This window comes from Drosophila bipectinata, unplaced genomic scaffold (genome assembly GCF_030179905.1).
Source record: "Drosophila bipectinata strain 14024-0381.07 unplaced genomic scaffold, DbipHiC1v2 scaffold_20, whole genome shotgun sequence".
NCBI lineage: Eukaryota > Metazoa > Arthropoda > Insecta > Diptera > Drosophilidae > Drosophila > Drosophila bipectinata.
Window position 1 is genome coordinate 35,001 of NW_027222843.1, and position 24,778 is coordinate 59,778.

The 24,778-nt window shown below is 33.1% G+C and overlaps 4 non-coding genes across 4 annotated transcripts; all 4 read right to left on the reverse strand.

Annotated features, from left to right (window-relative positions):
* Positions 1-5,248: 5,248 nt before the first annotated feature.
* Positions 5,249-9,198, reverse strand: LOC138927210 (large subunit ribosomal RNA). The gene has a single exon (XR_011443736.1). It is a non-coding gene; the product is annotated as a large subunit ribosomal RNA (ribosomal RNA).
* Positions 9,199-9,518: 320 nt separating this feature from the next.
* Positions 9,519-9,697, reverse strand: LOC138927213 (5.8S ribosomal RNA). Its single transcript, XR_011443739.1, has one exon. It is a non-coding gene; the product is annotated as a 5.8S ribosomal RNA (ribosomal RNA).
* Positions 9,698-10,404: 707 nt separating this feature from the next.
* On the reverse strand, positions 10,405-12,399 carry LOC138927204 (small subunit ribosomal RNA). Its single transcript, XR_011443731.1, has one exon. It is a non-coding gene; the product is annotated as a small subunit ribosomal RNA (ribosomal RNA).
* An 8,263-nt stretch (positions 12,400-20,662) lies between these two features.
* On the reverse strand, positions 20,663-24,611 carry LOC138927206 (large subunit ribosomal RNA). The gene has a single exon (XR_011443733.1). It is a non-coding gene; the product is annotated as a large subunit ribosomal RNA (ribosomal RNA).
* Between the last annotated feature and the right edge of the window lie 167 nt (positions 24,612-24,778).

Genomic DNA, 24,778 nt, shown 5'->3' on the forward strand with positions numbered 1-24,778 from the left:
ATTTATTTTCTTTGTATATAAAAGTCTAGTTTTATATGATATAAAACTAAGCACTTTTTAATTTTCATATATTTATATATTTTCATATATATAGTTTATTCATATTTATTTATACAATAATAATAATAATAATATTACTACTATTATCATATACGTATATGAAATTAAATTTAATTCCATATACTTACTAGGATATAATAAAAAGAAATTTTTATTTGCCTAGAACCAGAAATTAACGATAATAATTGGAAACTTGTCAAATTATAATTTATAATAAGACGTAGACGCTTCAACGATATTATCTAAGTATACAATATAGTGTATATATAATATATAATATAGTATGTTATATTATATAGATAGGCTTACACCACCTACCATATATACCTTTTTGACCACACTTTCGTCAAGCTGGGTATTTATTTGCCTTCTTTCCCTCACCTAAAAATACTCATCGGTATTTTAGTATATTCATATAATATAAATAATATACTATATTGGTAGGACGACACCACCTACCCTATATACCTTTTTGAACACACTTTCGTCAAGCTGGGTATTTATTTGCCTTTTTACCCTCACCTAAATATACTCATCGGTATATTTCAGTATATTTTAGTATATCCATATGAATATGTATATCCATATCCATATCCATATCCATATCCATATGAAAATAATTTAATATTTCCATATTTAATATAATATAATTAAATTATTATATTATATATTATATGGTAGGCTAACATCATCACCTACCATATATTCCATATACATATAAATATTTTCATATTCATATATATTTTTTTTTATATATTCATATATTTTCATATATGTTATATGCATATGTATTCATAACCATATGCTTATATATTAATACTGGCGATCTTCTGTTTAATATAATATTATTTTAATATTATATTGGCAGGCTGAACACCACCTACCCTATATACCTTTTTGAACACGGTTTCGTCAATCCGGTCATTTATTGTATGGGAAGTATGACTTTCCCACACATATTTGGATATCCATACGATTGCATATCCATATGAAAATATTTTTAATATTTTTAATATATTTTTAATATTTCCATATTTAATATAATATAATTAAATTATTATATTATATATTATATGGTAGGCTATCACCATCACCTACCATATATTTCATATACATATAAATATTTTCATATCCATATATATTTTTTTATATTCATATATTTTCATATATGTTATATGCATATGTATTCATAACCATATGCTTATATATTAATACTGGCGGTCTTCTGTTTAATATAATATTATTTTAATATTATATTGGTAGGCCGAACACCACCTACCCTATATACCTTTTTGAACACGGTTTCGTCAATCCGGTCATTTATTGTATGGGAAGTATGACTTTCCCACACATATTTGGATATCCATACGATTGCATATCCATATGAAAATATTTTTAATATTTTTAATATATTTTTAATATTTCCATATTTAATATAATATAATTAAATTATTATATTATATATTATATGGTAGGCTATCACCATCACCTACCATATATTTCATATACATATAAATATTTTCATATCCATATATATTTTTTTATATTCATATATTTTCATATATGTTATATGCATATGTATTCATAACCATATGCTCATATATTAATACTGGCGGTCTTCTGTTTAATATAATATTATTTTAATATTATATTGGTAGGCCGAACACCACCTACCCTATATACCTTTTTGAACACGGTTTCGTCAATCCGGTCATTTATTGTATGGGAAGTATGACTTTCCCACACATATTTGGATATCCATACGATTGCATATCCATATGAAAATATTTTTAATATTTTTAATATATTTTTAATATTTCCATATTTAATATAATATAATTAAATTATTATATTATATATTATATGGTAGGCTATCCTCATCACCTACCATATATTTCATATACATATAAATATTTTCATATCCATATATATTTTTTTATATTCATATATTTTCATATATGTTATATGCATATGTATTCATAACCATATGCTCATATATTAATACTGGCGGTCTTCTGTTTAATATAATATTATTTTAATATTATATTGGCAGGCTGAACACCACCTACCCTATATACCTTTTTGAACACGGTTTCGTCAATCCGGTCATTTATTGTATGGGAAGTATGACTTTCCCACACATATTTGGATATCCATACGATTGCATATCCATATGAAAATATTTTTAATATTTTTAATATATTTTTAATATTTCCATATTTAATATAATATAATTAAATTATTATATTATATATTATATGGTAGGCTAACATCATCACCTACCATATATTCCATATACATATAAATATTTTCATATTCATATATATTTTTTTTTATATATTCATATATTTTCATATATGTTATATGCATATGTATTCATAACCATATGCTTATATATTAATACTGGCGATCTTCTGTTTAATATAATATTATTTTAATATTATATTGGTAGGCCGAACACCACCTACCCTATATACCTTTTTGAACACGGTTTCGTCAATCCGGTCATTTATCGTATAGGAAGTACGACTTTCCCACACATATTTGGATATCCATACGATTGCATATCCATATGAAAATATTTTTAATATTTTTAATATTCGTGAGTTTTTAAATAGGGACAGAAGGAATCTCTTGAATTGAATCATGCGCGTCACTAATAAGATGACGAGGCATTTGGCTACCTATGCGAAAGTAATTCAACTCCCGCCGTCTTAAGGTTTAAGACTTATAACAATATATGTTTAATATTTTTAATATCCGTGAGGTTTTAAATAGGGACAGAAGGAATCTCTTGAATTGAATCATGCGCGTCACTAATAAGATGACGAGGCATTTGGCTACCTATGCGAAAGTAATTCAACTCCCGCCGTCTTAAGGTTTAAGACTTATAACAATATATGTTTAATATTTTTAATATCCGTGAGGTTTTAAATAGGGACAGAAGGAATCTCTTGAATTGAATCATGCGCGTCACTAATAAGATGACGAGGCATTTGGCTACCTATGCGAAAGTAATTCAACTCCCGCCGTCTTAAGGTTTAAGACTTATAACAATATATGTTTAATATTTTTAATATCCGTGAGGTTTTAAATAGGGACAGAAGGAATCTCTTGAATTGAATCATGCGCGTCACTAATAAGATGACGAGGCATTTGGCTACCTATGCGAAAGTAATTCAACTCCCGCCGTCTTAAGGTTTAAGACTTATAACAATATATGTTTAATATTTTTAATATCCGTGAGGTTTTAAATAGGGACAGAAGGAATCTCTTGAATTGAATCATGCGCGTCACTAATAAGATGACAAGGCATTTGGCTACCTATGCGAAAGTAATTCAACTCCCGCCGTCTTAAGGTTTAAGACTTATAACAATATATGTTTAATATTTTTAATATCCGTGAGGTTTTAAATAGGGACAGAAGGAATCTCTTGAATTGAATCATGCGCGTCACTAATAAGATGACGAGGCATTTGGCTACCTATGCGAAAGTAATTCAACTCCCGCCGTCTTAAGGTTTAAGACTTATAACAATATATGTTTAATATTTTTAATATCCGTGAGGTTTTAAATAGGGACAGAAGGAATCTCTTGAATTGAATCATGCGCGTCACTAATAAGATGACGAGGCATTTGGCTACCTATGCGAAAGTAATTCAACTCCCGCCGTCTTAAGGTTTAAGACTTATAACAATATATGTTTAATATTTTTAATATCCGTGAGGTTTTAAATAGGGACAGAAGGAATCTCTTGAATTGAATCATGCGCGTCACTAATAAGATGACAAGGCATTTGGCTACCTATGCGAAAGTAATTCAACTCCCGCCGTCTTAAAGTTTAAGACTTATAACAATATAAATGAAAAATATTATTTTCATTTTTCACGTCACTAATAAGATGACGAGGCATTTGGCTACCTAAACGAAAGTAATTCATCTTCCGCCGTTATAAGGTTTAAGACTTATAACAATATAAATGAAAAATATTATTTTCATTTTTCACGTCACTAATAAGATGACGAGGCATTTGGCTACCTATGCGAAAGTAATTCAACTCCCGCCGTCTTAAAGTTTAAGACTTATAACAATATAAATGAAAAATATTATTTTCATTTTTCACGTCACTATTAAGATGACGAGGCATTTGGCTACCTAAACGAAAGTAATTCATCTTCCGCCGTTATAAGGTTTAAGACTTATAACAATATAAATGAAAAATATTATTTTCATTTTTCACGTCACTAATAAGATGACGAGGCATTTGGCTACCTATGCGAAAGTAATTCAACTCCCGCCGTCTTAAAGTTTAAGACTTATAACAATATAAATGAAAAATATTATTTTCATTTTTCACGTCACTAATAAGATGACGAGGCATTTGGCTACCTATGCGAAAGTAATTCAACTCCCGCCGTCTTAAGGTTTAAGACTTATAACAATATATGTTTAATATTTTTAATATCCGTGAGGTTTTAAATAGGGACAGAAGGAATCTCTTGAATTGAATCATGCGCGTCACTAATAAGATGACGAGGCATTTGGCTACCTATGCGAAAGTAATTCAACTCCCGCCGTCTTAAGGTTTAAGACTTATAACAATATATGTTTAATATTTTTAATATCCGTGAGGTTTTAAATAGGGACAGAAGGAATCTCTTGAATTGAATCATGCGCGTCACTAATAAGATGACGAGGCATTTGGCTACCTATGCGAAAGTAATTCAACTCCCGCCGTCTTAAAGTTTAAGACTTATAACAATATAAATGAAAAATATTATTTTCATTTTTCACGTCACTAATAAGATGACGAGGCATTTGGCTACCTAAAAGAAAGTAATTCATCTTCCGCCGTTATAAGGTTTAAGACTTATAACAATATAAATGAAAAATATTATTTTCATTTTTCACGTCACTAATAAGATGACGAGGCATTTGGCTACCTAAACGAAAGTAATTCAACTCCCGCCGTCTTAAGGTTTAAGACTTATAACAATATAAATGAAAAATATTATTTTCATTTTTCACGTCACTAATAAGATGACGAAACAGTTAGTAGGCCACAATTAGTAGGGAAACGTGGACAACCCGTGATAAATCCTTATATGCTTTCTTAGATATAGCATATAAAGATTTTTTATACTAAATATACATATTTACACATGCATATTTACATTTTTTTTATATTTCGAATCATCAAGCAAAGGATAAGCTTCAGTGGATCGCAGTATGGCAGCTGCTCAACCACTTACAACACCTTGCCCGTTACAAAAGTCGTTTACAATTGATTCTAGGCTTTGTCATTGTATTAAATAATGTTTTCATATGTAACTAGCATGGCATCAGGTGATCAAAGATCCTCCCAATTTACTATGTTACAAATTACATTGGCATCACATCCATTGTCGTTTAAAATATAAATAATAAACTTTAAATGGTTTAGAAGCCATACAATGCAAATTGCCCCTTATTTATCATTGCAGTCCAGCACGGATACGACCTTAGAGGCGTTCAGGCATAATCCAACGGACGTAGCGTCATACCACTGTTCGCTCGAACAAGTATTGTGCCATTGGTCCGTACCTGCGGTTCCTCTCGTACTACGCAGGAATGCTGTCGCAACAACGTTTTGTCATTAGTAGGGTAAAACTAACCTGTCTCACGACGGTCTAAACCCAGCTCACGTTCCCTTGCATGGGTGAACAATCCAACGCTTGGTGAATTTTGCTTCACAATGATAGGAAGAGCCGACATCGAAGGATCAAAAAGCGACGTCGCTATGAACGCTTGGCCGCCACAAGCCAGTTATCCCTATGGTAACTTTTCTGACACCTCTTGTTAAAAACTCTTTAAACCAAAAGGATCGATAGGCCGAGCTTTTGCTGTCCCTGTGTGTACTGAACACCGAGATCAAGTCAGCATTTGCCCTTTTGCTCTATGTGTGGTTTCTGTCCGCACTGAGCTGGCCTTGGGACACCTCCGTTATTATTTGAGAGATGTACCGCCCCAGTCAAACTCCCTACCTGGCAATGTCCTTGAATTGGATCATACCTGAGTAATTGGAGTTATACCAAATTTTCAAATCGATAATACATGAATGCATCTCTCATTAAAGAATTTGTTTGCGATTATATAACAAACTCGTGATACTTTGATCAAGAAGCTTGCATCAAAACCCAATACCATAAGATATAATAAATATATCCGTATAATGGCTAGGAAATGATACACGTTCCATTTAATCAAGTAAGTAAGGAAACAATAAGAGTAGTGGTATTTCATTGTCGATACCAAACCGAAGTCTAATATCTCCCACTTATTCTACACCTCTTATGTCTCCTTACACTGCCAGATTAGAGTCAAGCTCAAAAGGGTCTTCTTTCCCCGCTAATTATTCCAAGCCCGTTCCCTTGGCTGTGGTTTCGCTAGATAGTAGATAGGGACAGAAGGAATCTCGTTAATCCATTCATGCGCGTCACTAATTAGATGACGAGGCATTTGGCTACCTTAAGAGAGTCATAGTTACTCCCGCCGTTGACCCGCGCTTACTTGAATTTCTTCACTTTGACATTCAGAGCACTGGGCAGAAATCACATTGTGTCAACACCCGCTAGGGCCATCACAATGCTTTGTTTTAATTAGACAGTCGGATTCCCCAAGTCCGTGCCAGTTCTGAATTGATTGTTAATTGATAATCGTTATAATTAATAAGAACTAATTGGTTTGACCCAACTAGTATTCTTAAAAATTTTAGCAAGAAAGTTCCACAATTGGATACGTAACTAAACTATCCGGGGAACAAGTTACAACCATAAATGATTATAACTCTATTTACCCAGAACGAGCACATAAACCATATTATTGTTTCCCAATCAAGCCCGACTATCTCAATCTTCAGAGCCAATCCTTATCCCGAAGTTACGGATCTAATTTGCCGACTTCCCTTACCTACATTATTCTATCGACTAGAGACTCTTCACCTTGGAGACCAGCTGCGGATATTGGTACGGCCTGTTGAGAAGTTTGCGTATCCCCACCATAAATTTTCAAGGTCCGAGGAGAAAATATCGACACAACAGTATATGTCATGCTCTTCTAGCCCATCTACCATATCTCTCTGCGAAAGACTTCCATGGTAGTACGACTATAAAACAGAAAAGAAAACTCTTCCGATATCTCTCGACGGCTTCTTTATGGTCGTTCCTGTTGCCAGGATGAGCACGAGGCCCATATTTAATAACAAACGGATACTCAACAGGTTACGGAATTGGAACCGTATTCCCTTTCGTTCAAAATTATTCAAGTATATAATTTTCACAATAATTGTAATATTTATTTTTACTTGAAAATTTTCGGCTTTCGCCTTGAACTTAGGACCGACTAACTCGTGATCAACCACTGTTCACACGAAACCCTTCTCCACTTCAGTCCTCCAAGGTCTCATTCGATTATTTGCTACTACCACCAAGATCTGTACCAATAGCAGCTCCATGCAGGCTTACGCCAAACACTTCTACGCATACCATTGTACCTTCCTACTCACTAAAGTTTCAAAATTTATATTACAAGTAATATAAATCATCTACTTTAGCGGTAATGTATAGGTATACAACTTAAGCGCCATCCATTTTAAGGGCTAGTTGCTTCGGCAGGTGAGTTGTTACACACTCCTTAGCGGATTTCGACTTCCATGATCACCGTCCTGCTGTTTTAAGCAACCAACGCCTTTCATGGTTTCTGCATGAGTTGTTAATTTGGGCACCGTAACATTACGTTTGGTTCATCCCACAGCGCCAGTTCTGCTTACCAAAAGTGGCCCACTGGGCACATTATATCATAACCTTAAACTTCATATCAAGAAAGTTAAGGTTCTTACCCATTTAAAGTTTGAGAATAGGTTAAGATCGTTTCGACCCTAAGGCCTCTAATCATTCGCTTTACCAGATAAGATTATTTTATATAACATTAAAATGCACCAGCTATCCTGAGGGAAACTTCGGAAGGAACCAGCTACTAGATGGTTCGATTGGTCTTTCGCCCCTATACTCAATTCTGACAATCGATTTGCACGTCAGAACTGTTTCGGTCTTCCATCAGGGTTTCCCCTGACTTCAACCTGATCAAGTATAGTTCACCATCTTTCGGGTCACAGCATATCTGCTCAAGGTACGTTCCAGTTAGAGGCATAAATAATATAAATATTATTATACATAACTATATAGAACGCCCCGGGATTGTGTTAATTAACTATAAAATAGTTAAAAAACTAATCCCATTAATAGTCAAGTTAATTACGCTATTAGGTTTATATCCCAATAACTTGCACATATGTTAGACTCCTTGGTCCGTGTTTCAAGACGGGTCCCGAAGGTATCCTGAATCTTTCGCATTGTTAATCATACAAGTGCATATAATAAACACAAAAATCAATGATAATTATGCCATTATATAATTCCGAAAAATTAACGCACTGTATTCTTATTAATCTATCAACACTTTATCAAATTAATGACATTTATCCTATGTTAAAATGCAAGCATAATAATTTGAATAAACTATAAGTCATATTTTATGATAAATTATATATGTTAATAGATTACAATGTCCTTATATGGAAAAAATGCACACTATTTCTATAATATTATTTAAATATTATAACTTTAATGATGAATTTTCCATAATGGATATTCAGGTTCATCGGGCTTAACCTCTAAGCAGTTTCACGTACTATTTAACTCTCTATTCAGAGTTCTTTTCAACTTTCCCTCACGGTACTTGTTTACTATCGGTCTCATGGTTATATTTAGTTTTAGATGGAGTTTACCACCCACTTAGTGCTGCACTATCAAGCAACACGACTCTTTGGAAACATCATCTAGTAATCATTAACGTTATACGGGCCTGGCACCCTCTATGGGTAAATGGCCTCATTTAAGAAGGACTTAAATCGTTAATTTCTCATACTAGAATATTGACGCTCCATACACTGCATCTCACATTTGCCATATAGACAAAGTGACTTAGTGCTGAACTGATTTCTTTTCGCTCGCCGCTACTAAGAAAATCCTTGTTAGTTTCTTTTCCTCCCCTAATTAATATGCTTAAATTCAGGGGGTAGTCCCATATGAGTTGAGGTTGTATAAAGCAATGTATATATATATATAAACAATATATCTCTATGAAGAACAATATATTTGATATATTTTCAATTTTCGCATCTTTAAATAAGAGACAATTCTAGTTAAAAAAAATTTAATTTTTTTTATGCTAGACATTTCTCAGTATTATTTGAATTGAAAAAAGAAAGAATTGTATATCTTCATTTTTTCTTTTATAAATATTTGAGATAATTGCTTTTATATTTAATATTATGAATATATAAATATATCCAATAATATACCATATGCATATCATTATAAAAATATATAATAATAAGCAACTTTATTAGCATAGTCTTACAACCCTCAACCATATGTAGTCCAAGCAGCACTATAAAATTAATTAAAGTACATAACAGCATGGACTGCGATATGCGTTCAAAATGTCGATGTTCATGTGTCCTGCAGTTCACACGATGACGCACAGTTTGCTGCGTTCTTCATCGACCCATGAGCCGAGTGATCCACCGCTTAGAGTTTTATAAATATATATAAATATACAATTCGTCAATTATGTTTTTATTGAAAGAAATTAAAAATACACCATTTAACTGGCATATATCAATTCCTTCAATAAAGTTATTTTTATACCTAAAATAATTGTTGCGAAATGTCTTAGTTTTATATAATCAATATAAATATAATTTATATTGTTTTAATATTATATAAAGCATTAACCTGTATATCAGGTACAACAATGTATATTTTAGGTGTTGCATTTATCAATGTATGCGCATAATTTAATATGAACAATACATCACGCAACGCATGTATATTAATTAAATATACACGCAATTTATATTCAATATATTCGTCTATATTTAAACATATAAAATATGTTTAATTTTTTTATATACCTAAAATAATTGTTGCGAAATGTCTTAGTTTTATATAATCAATATAAATATAATTTATATTGTTTTAATATTATATAAAGCATTAACCTGTATATCAGGTACAACAATGTATATTTTAGGTGTTGCATTTATCAATGTATGCGCATAATTTAATATGAACAATACATCACGCAACGCATGTATATTAATTAAATATACACGCAATTTATATTGAAGACAACAAATGGTCTATATATTCAATATAATATATATGTCTTTTATTTTTGGGTAATTTTTATTTATATATTTATATATAATAAATATTTTAATAACGGATAAGATTCATTCAATAATGATCCTTCCGCAGGTTCACCTACGGAAACCTTGTTACGACTTTTACTTCCTCTAAATAATCAAGTTCGGTCAACTTCTGCGAAACAACCGTAACACACAAGGCGTCACAGTGATCACGTCCGGAGACCTCACTAAATAATTCAATCGGTAGTAGCGACGGGCGGTGTGCACAAAGGGCAGGGACGTAATCAATGCGAGTTAATGACTCACACTTACTAGGAATTCCAAGTTCATGTGAACAGTTTCAGTTCACAATCCCAAGCATGAAAGTGGTTCAGCGGTTTACCCGGACCTCTCGGTCTAGGAAATACACGTTGATACTTTCATTGTAGCGCGCGTGCAGCCCAGGACATCTAAGGGCATCACAGACCTGTTATTGCTCAATCTCATTATTGCTAGACGCAATTTGTCCATTTAAGAAGCTAGTATCCTTATAATGGGACAAACCAACAGGTACGGCTCCACTTATATAAACACATTCAAACACAATAAACATTTTACTGCTACCATGAATGAAGGCTATATAAGCTTCAACACCATAATCCTGAAGATATCTATTTAATATATTTGAGTCTCGTTCGTTATCGGAATTAACCAGACAAATCACTCCACGAACTAAGAACGGCCATGCACCACCACCCATAGATTCGAGAAAGAGCTATCAATCTGTCTTACACACTTATGTTCGGACCTGGTAAGTTTTCCCGTGTTGAGTCAAATTAAGCCGCAGGCTCCACTCCTGGTGGTGCCCTTCCGTCAATTCCTTTAAGTTTCAGCTTTGCAACCATACTTCCCCCGGAGCCCAAAAGCTTTGGTTTCCCGGGAAGCGACTGAGAGAGCCATAAAAGTAGCTACACCCAATTGCTAGCTGGCATCGTTTATGGTTAGAACTAGGGCGGTATCTGATCGCCTTCGAACCTCTAACTTTCGTTCTTGATTAATGAAAACATCTTTGGCAAATGCTTTCGCTTAAGTTAGTCTTACGACGGTCCAAGAATTTCACCTCTCGCGTCGTAATACTAATGCCCCCAAACTGCTTCTATTAATCATTACCTCTTGATCTGAAAACCAATGAAAGCAGAACAGAGGTCTTATTTCATTATCCCATGCACAGAATATTCAGGCATTTGAAGCCTGCTTTAAGCACTCTAATTTGTTCAAAGTAATTGTACCGGCCCACAATAACACTCGTTTAAGAGCACTAATGCAGGTTTTTAAATAGGAGGAACATATGAAAAAATACAAGTATTTAAACATATATAAGAACTCCACCGGTAATACGCTTACATACATAAAGGTATAGTACTAACTACAATTGTATGTTGTACTACCCGTATGAAGCACAAGTTCAACTACGAACGTTTTAACCGCAACAACTTTAATATACGCTATTGGAGCTGGAATTACCGCGGCTGCTGGCACCAGACTTGCCCTCCAATTGGTCCTTGTTAAAGGATTTAAAGTGTACTCATTCCAATTACAGGGCCTCGGATATGAGTCCTGTATTGTTATTTTTCGTCACTACCTCCCCGAGCTGGGAGTGGGTAATTTACGCGCCTGCTGCCTTCCTTAGATGTGGTAGCCGTTTCTCAGGCTCCCTCTCCGGAATCGAACCCTGATTCCCCGTTACCCGTTGCAACCATGGTAGTCCTAGATACTACCATCAAAAGTTGATAGGGCAGACATTTGAAAGATCTGTCGTCGATACAAGACCATACGATCTGCATGTTATCTAGAGTTCAACCAATATAACGATCTTGCGATCGCTTGGTTTTAGCCTAATAAAAGCACATGTCCCATAAGGTTCATGTTTTAATTGCATGTATTAGCTCTAGAATTACCACAGTTATCCAAGTAACTGTTAACGATCTAAGGAACCATAACTGATATAATGAGCCTTTTGCGGTTTCACTTTTAATGCGTGTGTACTTAGACATGCATGGCTTAATCTTTGAGACAAGCATATAACTACTGGCAGGATCAACCAGAATAATGTTTATATCTTTGATATATTTCATTTTCATATTGATATATAGAAAATAAATATTGCAAATATTTGTATAAATTAAAATATTAACGAATTTGGCCAATTATTATATGGCATTCAATATTCGTTCATTTATTAAAATATATATACATATATATATATATATATATATATTTATAATATATCCCTCGGGTGCCCAACGCATACACCTCAGGGTATATTTTTTTCATGGCTTTTTCTTAAACCCTCGTTTGTGTTAGGGTATTTATATGAGCGGGCGGTCTTTTTATTTATATAAGCCTTCTTTAATATTTTTTTTAATAAAATACAATATTATGCATATATTTAATTCTAAAATATCTTTATATTTTCACATACAACAATTTGTATATATTCACATATATATATTTGCTTAATTTTATAATAAAATTATCGCATATGTATTTTGATAATAAATTTAAAATTTATTTTCTTTGTATATAAAAGTCTAGTTTTATATGATATAAAACTAAGCACTTTTTAATTTTCATATATTTATATATTTTCATATATATAGTTTATTCATATTTATTTATACAATAATAATAATAATAATATTACTACTATTATCATATACGTATATGAAATTAAATTTAATTCCATATACTTACTAGGATATAATAAAAAGAAATTTTTATTTGCCTAGAACCAGAAATTAACGATAATAATTGGAAACTTGTCAAATTATAATTTATAATAAGACGTAGACGCTTCAACGATATTATCTAAGTATACAATATAGTGTATATATAATATATAATATAGTATGTTATATTATATAGATAGGCTTACACCACCTACCATATATACCTTTTTGACCACACTTTCGTCAAGCTGGGTATTTATTTGCCTTCTTTCCCTCACCTAAAAATACTCATCGGTATTTTAGTATATTCATATAATATAAATAATATACTATATTGGTAGGACGACACCACCTACCCTATATACCTTTTTGAACACACTTTCGTCAAGCTGGGTATTTATTTGCCTTTTTACCCTCACCTAAATATACTCATCGGTATATTTCAGTATATTTTAGTATATCCATATGAATATGTATATCCATATCCATATCCATATCCATATCCATATGAAAATAATTTAATATTTCCATATTTATTATAATATAATAAATATTATTATATTATATATTATATGGTAGGCTATCCCCATCACCTACCATATATTTCATATACATATAAATATTTTCATATCCATATATATTTTTTTATATTCATATATTTTCATATATGTTATATGCATATGTATTCATAACCATATGCTCATATATTAATACTGGCGGTCTTCTGTTTAATATAATATTATTTTAATATTATATTGGCAGGCTGAACACCACCTACCCTATATACCTTTTTGAACACGGTTTCGTCAATCCGGTCATTTATTGTATGGGAAGTATGACTTTCCCACACATATTTGGATATCCATACGATTGCATATCCATATGAAAATATTTTTAATATTTTTAATATATTTTTAATATTTCCATATTTAATATAATATAATTAAATTATTATATTATATATTATATGGTAGGCTATCACCATCACCTACCATATATTTCATATACATATAAATATTTTCATATCCATATATATTTTTTTATATTCATATATTTTCATATATGTTATATGCATATGTATTCATAACCATATGCTTATATATTAATACTGGCGGTCTTCTGTTTAATATAATATTATTTTAATATTATATTGGTAGGCCGAACACCACCTACCCTATATACCTTTTTGAACACGGTTTCGTCAATCCGGTCATTTATTGTATGGGAAGTATGACTTTCCCACACATATTTGGATATCCATACGATTGCATATCCATATGAAAATATTTTTAATATTTTTAATATATTTTTAATATTTCCATATTTAATATAATATAATTAAATTATTATATTATATATTATATGGTAGGCTATCACCATCACCTACCATATATTTCATATACATATAAATATTTTCATATCCATATATATTTTTTTATATTCATATATTTTCATATATGTTATATGCATATGTATTCATAACCATATGCTCATATATTAATACTGGCGGTCTTCTGTTTAATATAATATTATTTTAATATTATATTGGTAGGCCGAACACCACCTACCCTATATACCTTTTTGAACACGGTTTCGTCAATCCGGTCATTTATTGTATGGGAAGTATGACTTTCCCACACATATTTGGATATCCATACGATTGCATATCCATATGAAAATATTTTTAATATTTTTAATATATTTTTAATATTTCCATATTTAATATAATATAATTAAATTATTATATTATATATTATATGGTAGGCTATCCTCATCACCTACCATATATTTCATATACATATAAATATTTTCATATCCATATATATTTTTTTATATTCATATATTTTCATATATGTTATATGCATATGTATTCATAACCATATGCTCATATATTAATACTGGCGGTCTTCTGTTTAATATAATATTATTTTAATATTATATTGGCAGGCTGAACACCACCTACCCTATATACCTTTTTGAACACGGTTTCGTCAATCCGGTCATTTATTGTATGGGAAGTATGACTTTCCCACACATATTTGGATATCCATACGATTGCATATCCATATGAAAATATTTTTAATATTTTTAATATATTTTTAATATTTCCATATTTAATATAATATAATTAAATTATTATATTATATATTATATGGTAGGCTAACATCATCACCTACCATATATTCCATATACATATAAATATTTTCATATTCATATATATTTTTTTTTATATATTCATATATTTTCATATATGTTATATGCATATGTATTCATAACCATATGCTTATATATTAATACTGGCGATCTTCTGTTTAATATAATATTATTTTAATATTATATTGGTAGGCCGAACACCACCTACCCTATATACCTTTTTGAACACGGTTTCGTCAATCCGGTCATTTATCGTATAGGAAGTACGACTTTCCCACACATATTTGGATATCCATACGATTGCATATCCATATGAAAATATTTTTAATATTTTTAATATTCGTGAGTTTTTAAATAGGGACAGAAGGAATCTCTTGAATTGAATCATGCGCGTCACTAATAAGATGACGAGGCATTTGGCTACCTATGCGAAAGTAATTCAACTCCCGCCGTCTTAAGGTTTAAGACTTATAACAATATATGTTTAATATTTTTAATATCCGTGAGGTTTTAAATAGGGACAGAAGGAATCTCTTGAATTGAATCATGCGCGTCACTAATAAGATGACGAGGCATTTGGCTACCTATGCGAAAGTAATTCAACTCCCGCCGTCTTAAGGTTTAAGACTTATAACAATATATGTTTAATATTTTTAATATCCGTGAGGTTTTAAATAGGGACAGAAGGAATCTCTTGAATTGAATCATGCGCGTCACTAATAAGATGACAAGGCATTTGGCTACCTATGCGAAAGTAATTCAACTCCCGCCGTCTTAAGGTTTAAGACTTATAACAATATATGTTTAATATTTTTAATATCCGTGAGGTTTTAAATAGGGACAGAAGGAATCTCTTGAATTGAATCATGCGCGTCACTAATAAGATGACGAGGCATTTGGCTACCTATGCGAAAGTAATTCAACTCCCGCCGTCTTAAGGTTTAAGACTTATAACAATATATGTTTAATATTTTTAATATCCGTGAGGTTTTAAATAGGGACAGAAGGAATCTCTTGAATTGAATCATGCGCGTCACTAATAAGATGACGAGGCATTTGGCTACCTATGCGAAAGTAATTCAACTCCCGCCGTCTTAAGGTTTAAGACTTATAACAATATATGTTTAATATTTTTAATATCCGTGAGGTTTTAAATAGGGACAGAAGGAATCTCTTGAATTGAATCATGCGCGTCACTAATAAGATGACGAGGCATTTGGCTACCTATGCGAAAGTAATTCAACTCCCGCCGTCTTAAGGTTTAAGACTTATAACAATATATGTTTAATATTTTTAATATCCGTGAGGTTTTAAATAGGGACAGAAGGAATCTCTTGAATTGAATCATGCGCGTCACTAATAAGATGACGAGGCATTTGGCTACCTATGCGAAAGTAATTCAACTCCCGCCGTCTTAAGGTTTAAGACTTATAACAATATATGTTTAATATTTTTAATATCCGTGAGGTTTTAAATAGGGACAGAAGGAATCTCTTGAATTGAATCATGCGCGTCACTAATAAGATGACGAGGCATTTGGCTACCTATGCGAAAGTAATTCAACTCCCGCCGTCTTAAGGTTTAAGACTTATAACAATATATGTTTAATATTTTTAATATCCGTGAGGTTTTAAATAGGGACAGAAGGAATCTCTTGAATTGAATCATGCGCGTCACTAATAAGATGACAAGGCATTTGGCTACCTATGCGAAAGTAATTCAACTCCCGCCGTCTTAAGGTTTAAGACTTATAACAATATATGTTTAATATTTTTAATATCCGTGAGGTTTTAAATAGGGACAGAAGGAATCTCTTGAATTGAATCATGCGCGTCACTAATAAGATGACGAGGCATTTGGCTACCTATGCGAAAGTAATTCAACTCCCGCCGTCTTAAGGTTTAAGACTTATAACAATATATGTTTAATATTTTTAATATCCGTGAGGTTTTAAATAGGGACAGAAGGAATCTCTTGAATTGAATCATGCGCGTCACTAATAAGATGACGAGGCATTTGGCTACCTATGCGAAAGTAATTCAACTCCCGCCGTCTTAAGGTTTAAGACTTATAACAATATATGTTTAATATTTTTAATATCCGTGAGGTTTTAAATAGGGACAGAAGGAATCTCTTGAATTGAATCATGCGCGTCACTAATAAGATGACGAGGCATTTGGCTACCTATGCGAAAGTAATTCAACTCCCGCCGTCTTAAGGTTTAAGACTTATAACAATATATGTTTAATATTTTTAATATCCGTGAGGTTTTAAATAGGGACAGAAGGAATCTCTTGAATTGAATCATGCGCGTCACTAATAAGATGACGAGGCATTTGGCTACCTATGCGAAAGTAATTCAACTCCCGCCGTCTTAAGGTTTAAGACTTATAACAATATATGTTTAATATTTTTAATATCCGTGAGGTTTTAAATAGGGACAGAAGGAATCTCTTGAATTGAATCATGCGCGTCACTAATAAGATGACGAGGCATTTGGCTACCTATGCGAAAGTAATTCAACTCCCGCCGTCTTAAGGTTTAAGACTTATAACAATATATGTTTAATATTTTTAATATCCGTGAGGTTTTAAATAGGGACAGAAGGAATCTCTTGAATTGAATCATGCGCGTCACTAATAAGATGACGAGGCATTTGGCTACCTATGCGAAAGTAATTCAACTCCCGCCGTCTTAAGGTTTAAGACTTATAACAATATATGTTTAATATTTTTAATATCCGTGAGGTTTTAAATAGGGACAGAAGGAATCTCTTGAATTGAATCATGCGCGTCACTAATAAGATGACGAGGCATTTGGCTACCTATGCGAAAGTAATTCAACTCCCGCCGTCTTAAGGTTTAAGACTTATAACAATATATGTTTAATATTTTTAATATCCGTGAGGTTTTAAATAGGGACAGAAGGAATCTCTTGAATTGAATCATGCGCGTCACTAATAAGATGACAAGGCATTTGGCTACCTATGCGAAAGTAATTCAACTCCCGCCGTCTTAAGGTTTAAGACTTATAACAATATATGTTTAATATTTTTAATATCCGTGAGGTTTTAAATAGGGACAGAAGGAATCTCTTGAATTGAATCATGCGCGTCACTAATAAGATGACGAGGCATTTGGCTACCTATGCGAAAGTAATTCAACTCCCGCCGTCTTAAGGTTTAAGACTTATAACAATATATGTTTAATATTTTTAATATCCGTGAGGTTTTAAATAGGGACAGAAGGAATCTCTTGAATTGAATCATGCGCGTCACTAATAAGATGACGAGGCATTTGGCTACCTATGCGAAAGTAATTCAACTCCCGCCGTCTTAAGGTTTAAGACTTATAACAATATATGTTTAATATTTTTAATATCCGTGAGGTTTTAAATAGGGACAGAAGGAATCTCTTGAATTGAATCATGCGCGTCACTAATAAGATGACGAGGCATTTGGCTACCTATGCGAAAGTAATTCAACTCCCGCCGTCTTAAGGTTTAAGACTTATAACAATATATGTTTAATATTTTTAATATCCGTGAGGTTTTAAATAGGGACAGAAGGAATCTCTTGAATTGAATCATGCGCGTCACTAATAAGATGACAAGGCATTTGGCTACCTATGCGAAAGTAATTCAACTCCCGCCGTCTTAAGGTTTAAGACTTATAACAATATATGTTTAATATTTTTAATATCCGTGAGGTTTTAAATAGGGACAGAAGGAATCTCTTGAATTGAATCATGCGCGTCACTAATAAGATGACGAGGCATTTGGCTACCTATGCGAAAGTAATTCAACTCCCGCCGTCTTAAGGTTTAAGACTTATAACAATATATGTTTAATATTTTTAATATCCGTGAGGTTTTAAATAGGGACAGAAGGAATCTCTTGAATTGAATCATGCGCGTCACTAATAAGATGACGAGGCATTTGGCTACCTATGCGAAAGTAATTCAACTCCCGCCGTCTTAAGGTTTAAGACTTATAACAATATATGTTTAATATTTTTAATATCCGTGAGGTTTTAAATAGGGACAGAAGGAATCTCTTGAATTGAATCATGCGCGTCACTAATAAGATGACAAGGCATTTGGCTACCTATGCGAAAGTAATTCAACTCCCGCCGTCTTAAAGTTTAAGACTTATAACAATATAAATGAAAAATATTATTTTCATTTTTCACGTCACTAATAAGATGACGAGGCATTTGGCTACCTAAACGAAAGTAATTCATCTTCCGCCGTTATAAGGTTTAAGACTTATAACAATATAAATGAAAAATATTATTTTCATTTTTCACGTCACTAATAAGATGACGAGGCATTTGGCTACCTATGCGAAAGTAATTCAACTCCCGCCGTCTTAAAGTTTAAGACTTATAACAATATAAATGAAAAATATTATTTTCATTTTTCACGTCACTATTAAGATGACGAGGCATTTGGCTACCTAAACGAAAGTAATTCATCTTCCGCCGTTATAAGGTTTAAGACTTATAACAATATAAATGAAAAATATTATTTTCATTTTTCACGTCACTAATAAGATGACGAGGCATTTGGCTACCTATGCGAAAGTAATTCAACTCCCGCCGTCTTAAAGTTTAAGACTTATAACAATATAAATGAAAAATATTATTTTCATTTTTCACGTCACTAATAAGATGACGAGGCATTTGGCTACCTATGCGAAAGTAATTCAACTCCCGCCGTCTTAAGGTTTAAGACTTATAACAATATATGTTTAATATTTTTAATATCCGTGAGGTTTTAAATAGGGACAGAAGGAATCTCTTGAATTGAATCATGCGCGTCACTAATAAGATGACGAGGCATTTGGCTACCTATGCGAAAGTAATTCAACTCCCGCCGTCTTAAGGTTTAAGACTTATAACAATATATGTTTAATATTTTTAATATCCGTGAGGTTTTAAATAGGGACAGAAGGAATCTCTTGAATTGAATCATGCGCGTCACTAATAAGATGACGAGGCATTTGGCTACCTATGCGAAAGTAATTCAACTCCCGCCGTCTTAAAGTTTAAGACTTATAACAATATAAATGAAAAATATTATTTTCATTTTTCACGTCACTAATAAGATGACGAGGCATTTGGCTACCTAAAAGAAAGTAATTCATCTTCCGCCGTTATAAGGTTTAAGACTTATAACAATATAAATGAAAAATATTATTTTCATTTTTCACGTCACTAATAAGATGACGAGGCATTTGGCTACCTAAACGAAAGTAATTCAACTCCCGCCGTCTTAAGGTTTAAGACTTATAACAATATAAATGAAAAATATTATTTTCATTTTTCACGTCACTAATAAGATGACGAAACAGTTAGTAGGCCACAATTAGTAGGGAAACGTGGACAACCCGTGATAAATCCTTATATGCTTTCTTAGATATAGCATATAAAGATTTTTTATACTAAATATACATATTTACACATGCATATTTACATTTTTTTTATATTTCGAATCATCAAGCAAAGGATAAGCTTCAGTGGATCGCAGTATGGCAGCTGCTCAACCACTTACAACACCTTGCCCGTTACAAAAGTCGTTTACAATTGATTCTAGGCTTTGTCATTGTATTAAATAATGTTTTCATATGTAACTAGCATGGCATCAGGTGATCAAAGATCCTCCCAATTTACTATGTTACAAATTACATTGGCATCACATCCATTGTCGTTTAAAATATAAATAATAAACTTTAAATGGTTTAGAAGCCATACAATGCAAATTGCCCCTTATTTATCATTGCAGTCCAGCACGGATACGACCTTAGAGGCGTTCAGGCATAATCCAACGGACGTAGCGTCATACCACTGTTCGCTCGAACAAGTATTGTGCCATTGGTCCGTACCTGCGGTTCCTCTCGTACTACGCAGGAATGCTGTCGCAACAACGTTTTGTCATTAGTAGGGTAAAACTAACCTGTCTCACGACGGTCTAAACCCAGCTCACGTTCCCTTGCATGGGTGAACAATCCAACGCTTGGTGAATTTTGCTTCACAATGATAGGAAGAGCCGACATCGAAGGATCAAAAAGCGACGTCGCTATGAACGCTTGGCCGCCACAAGCCAGTTATCCCTATGGTAACTTTTCTGACACCTCTTGTTAAAAACTCTTTAAACCAAAAGGATCGATAGGCCGAGCTTTTGCTGTCCCTGTGTGTACTGAACACCGAGATCAAGTCAGCATTTGCCCTTTTGCTCTATGTGTGGTTTCTGTCCGCACTGAGCTGGCCTTGGGACACCTCCGTTATTATTTGAGAGATGTACCGCCCCAGTCAAACTCCCTACCTGGCAATGTCCTTGAATTGGATCATACCTGAGTAATTGGAGTTATACCAAATTTTCAAATCGATAATACATGAATGCATCTCTCATTAAAGAATTTGTTTGCGATTATATAACAAACTCGTGATACTTTGATCAAGAAGCTTGCATCAAAACCCAATACCATAAGATATAATAAATATATCCGTATAATGGCTAGGAAATGATACACGTTCCATTTAATCAAGTAAGTAAGGAAACAATAAGAGTAGTGGTATTTCATTGTCGATACCAAACCGAAGTCTAATATCTCCCACTTATTCTACACCTCTTATGTCTCCTTACACTGCCAGATTAGAGTCAAGCTCAAAAGGGTCTTCTTTCCCCGCTAATTATTCCAAGCCCGTTCCCTTGGCTGTGGTTTCGCTAGATAGTAGATAGGGACAGAAGGAATCTCGTTAATCCATTCATGCGCGTCACTAATTAGATGACGAGGCATTTGGCTACCTTAAGAGAGTCATAGTTACTCCCGCCGTTGACCCGCGCTTACTTGAATTTCTTCACTTTGACATTCAGAGCACTGGGCAGAAATCACATTGTGTCAACACCCGCTAGGGCCATCACAATGCTTTGTTTTAATTAGACAGTCGGATTCCCCAAGTCCGTGCCAGTTCTGAATTGATTGTTAATTGATAATCGTTATAATTAATAAGAACTAATTGGTTTGACCCAACTAGTATTCTTAAAAATTTTAGCAAGAAAGTTCCACAATTGGATACGTAACTAAACTATCCGGGGAACAAGTTACAACCATAAATGATTATAACTCTATTTACCCAGAACGAGCACATAAACCATATTATTGTTTCCCAATCAAGCCCGACTATCTCAATCTTCAGAGCCAATCCTTATCCCGAAGTTACGGATCTAATTTGCCGACTTCCCTTACCTACATTATTCTATCGACTAGAGACTCTTCACCTTGGAGACCAGCTGCGGATATTGGTACGGCCTGTTGAGAAGTTTGCGTATCCCCACCATAAATTTTCAAGGTCCGAGGAGAAAATATCGACACAACAGTATATGTCATGCTCTTCTAGCCCATCTACCATATCTCTCTGCGAAAGACTTCCATGGTAGTACGACTATAAAACAGAAAAGAAAACTCTTCCGATATCTCTCGACGGCTTCTTTATGGTCGTTCCTGTTGCCAGGATGAGCACGAGGCCCATATTTAATAACAAACGGATACTCAACAGGTTACGGAATTGGAACCGTATTCCCTTTCGTTCAAAATTATTCAAGTATATAATTTTCACAATAATTGTAATATTTATTTTTACTTGAAAATTTTCGGCTTTCGCCTTGAACTTAGGACCGACTAACTCGTGATCAACCACTGTTCACACGAAACCCTTCTCCACTTCAGTCCTCCAAGGTCTCATTCGATTATTTGCTACTACCACCAAGATCTGTACCAATAGCAGCTCCATGCAGGCTTACGCCAAACACTTCTACGCATACCATTGTACCTTCCTACTCACTAAAGTTTCAAAATTTATATTACAAGTAATATAAATCATCTACTTTAGCGGTAATGTATAGGTATACAACTTAAGCGCCATCCATTTTAAGGGCTAGTTGCTTCGGCAGGTGAGTTGTTACACACTCCTTAGCGGATTTCGACTTCCATGATCACCGTCCTGCTGTTTTAAGCAACCAACGCCTTTCATGGTTTCTGCATGAGTTGTTAATTTGGGCACCGTAACATTACGTTTGGTTCATCCCACAGCGCCAGTTCTGCTTACCAAAAGTGGCCCACTGGGCACATTATATCATAACCTTAAACTTCATATCAAGAAAGTTAAGGTTCTTACCCATTTAAAGTTTGAGAATAGGTTAAGATCGTTTCGACCCTAAGGCCTCTAATCATTCGCTTTACCAGATAAGATTATTTTATATAACATTAAAATGCACCAGCTATCCTGAGGGAAACTTCGGAAGGAACCAGCTACTAGATGGTTCGATTGGTCTTTCGCCCCTATACTCAATTCTGACAATCGATTTGCACGTCAGAACTGTTTCGGTCTTCCATCAGGGTTTCCCCTGACTTCAACCTGATCAAGTATAGTTCACCATCTTTCGGGTCACAGCATATCTGCTCAAGGTACGTTCCAGTTAGAGGCATAAATAATATAAATATTATTATACATAACTATATAGAACGCCCCGGGATTGTGTTAATTAACTATAAAATAGTTAAAAAACTAATCCCATTAATAGTCAAGTTAATTACGCTATTAGGTTTATATCCCAATAACTTGCACATATGTTAGACTCCTTGGTCCGTGTTTCAAGACGGGTCCCGAAGGTATCCTGAATCTTTCGCATTGTTAATCATACAAGTGCATATAATAAACACAAAAATCAATGATAATTATGCCATTATATAATTCCGAAAATTAACGCACTGTATTCTTATTAATCTATCAACACTTTATCAAATTAATGACATTTATCCTATGTTAAAATGCAAGCATAATAATTTGAATAAACTATAAGTCATATTTTATGATAAATTATATATGTTAATAGATTACAATGTCCTTATATGGAAAAAATGCACACTATTTCTATAATATTATTTAAATATTATAACTTTAATGATGAATTTTCCATAATGGATATTCAGGTTCATCGGGCTTAACCTCTAAGCAGTTTCACGTACTATTTAACTCTCTATTCAGAGTTCTTTTCAACTTTCCCTCACGGTACTTGTTTACTATCGGTCTCATGGTTATATTTAGTTTTAGATGGAGTTTACCACCCACTTAGTGCTGCACTATCAAGCAACACGACTCTTTGGAAACATCATCTAGTAATCATTAACGTTATACGGGCCTGGCACCCTCTATGGGTAAATGGCCTCATTTAAGAAGGACTTAAATCGTTAATTTCTCATACTAGAATATTGACGCTCCATACACTGCATCTCACATTTGCCATATAGACAAAGTGACTTAGTGCTGAACTGATTTCTTTTCGCTCGCCGCTACTAAGAAAATCCTTGTTAGTTTCTTTTCCTCCCCTAATTAATATGCTTAAATTCAGGGGGTAGTCCCATATGAGTTGAGGTTGTATAAAGCAATGTATATATATATATAAACAATATATCTCTATGAAGAACAATATATTTGATATATTTTCAATTTTCGCATCTTTAAATAAGAGACAATTCTAGTTAAAAAAAATTTAATTTTTTTTATGCTAGACATTTCTCAGTATTATTTGAATTGAAAAAAGAA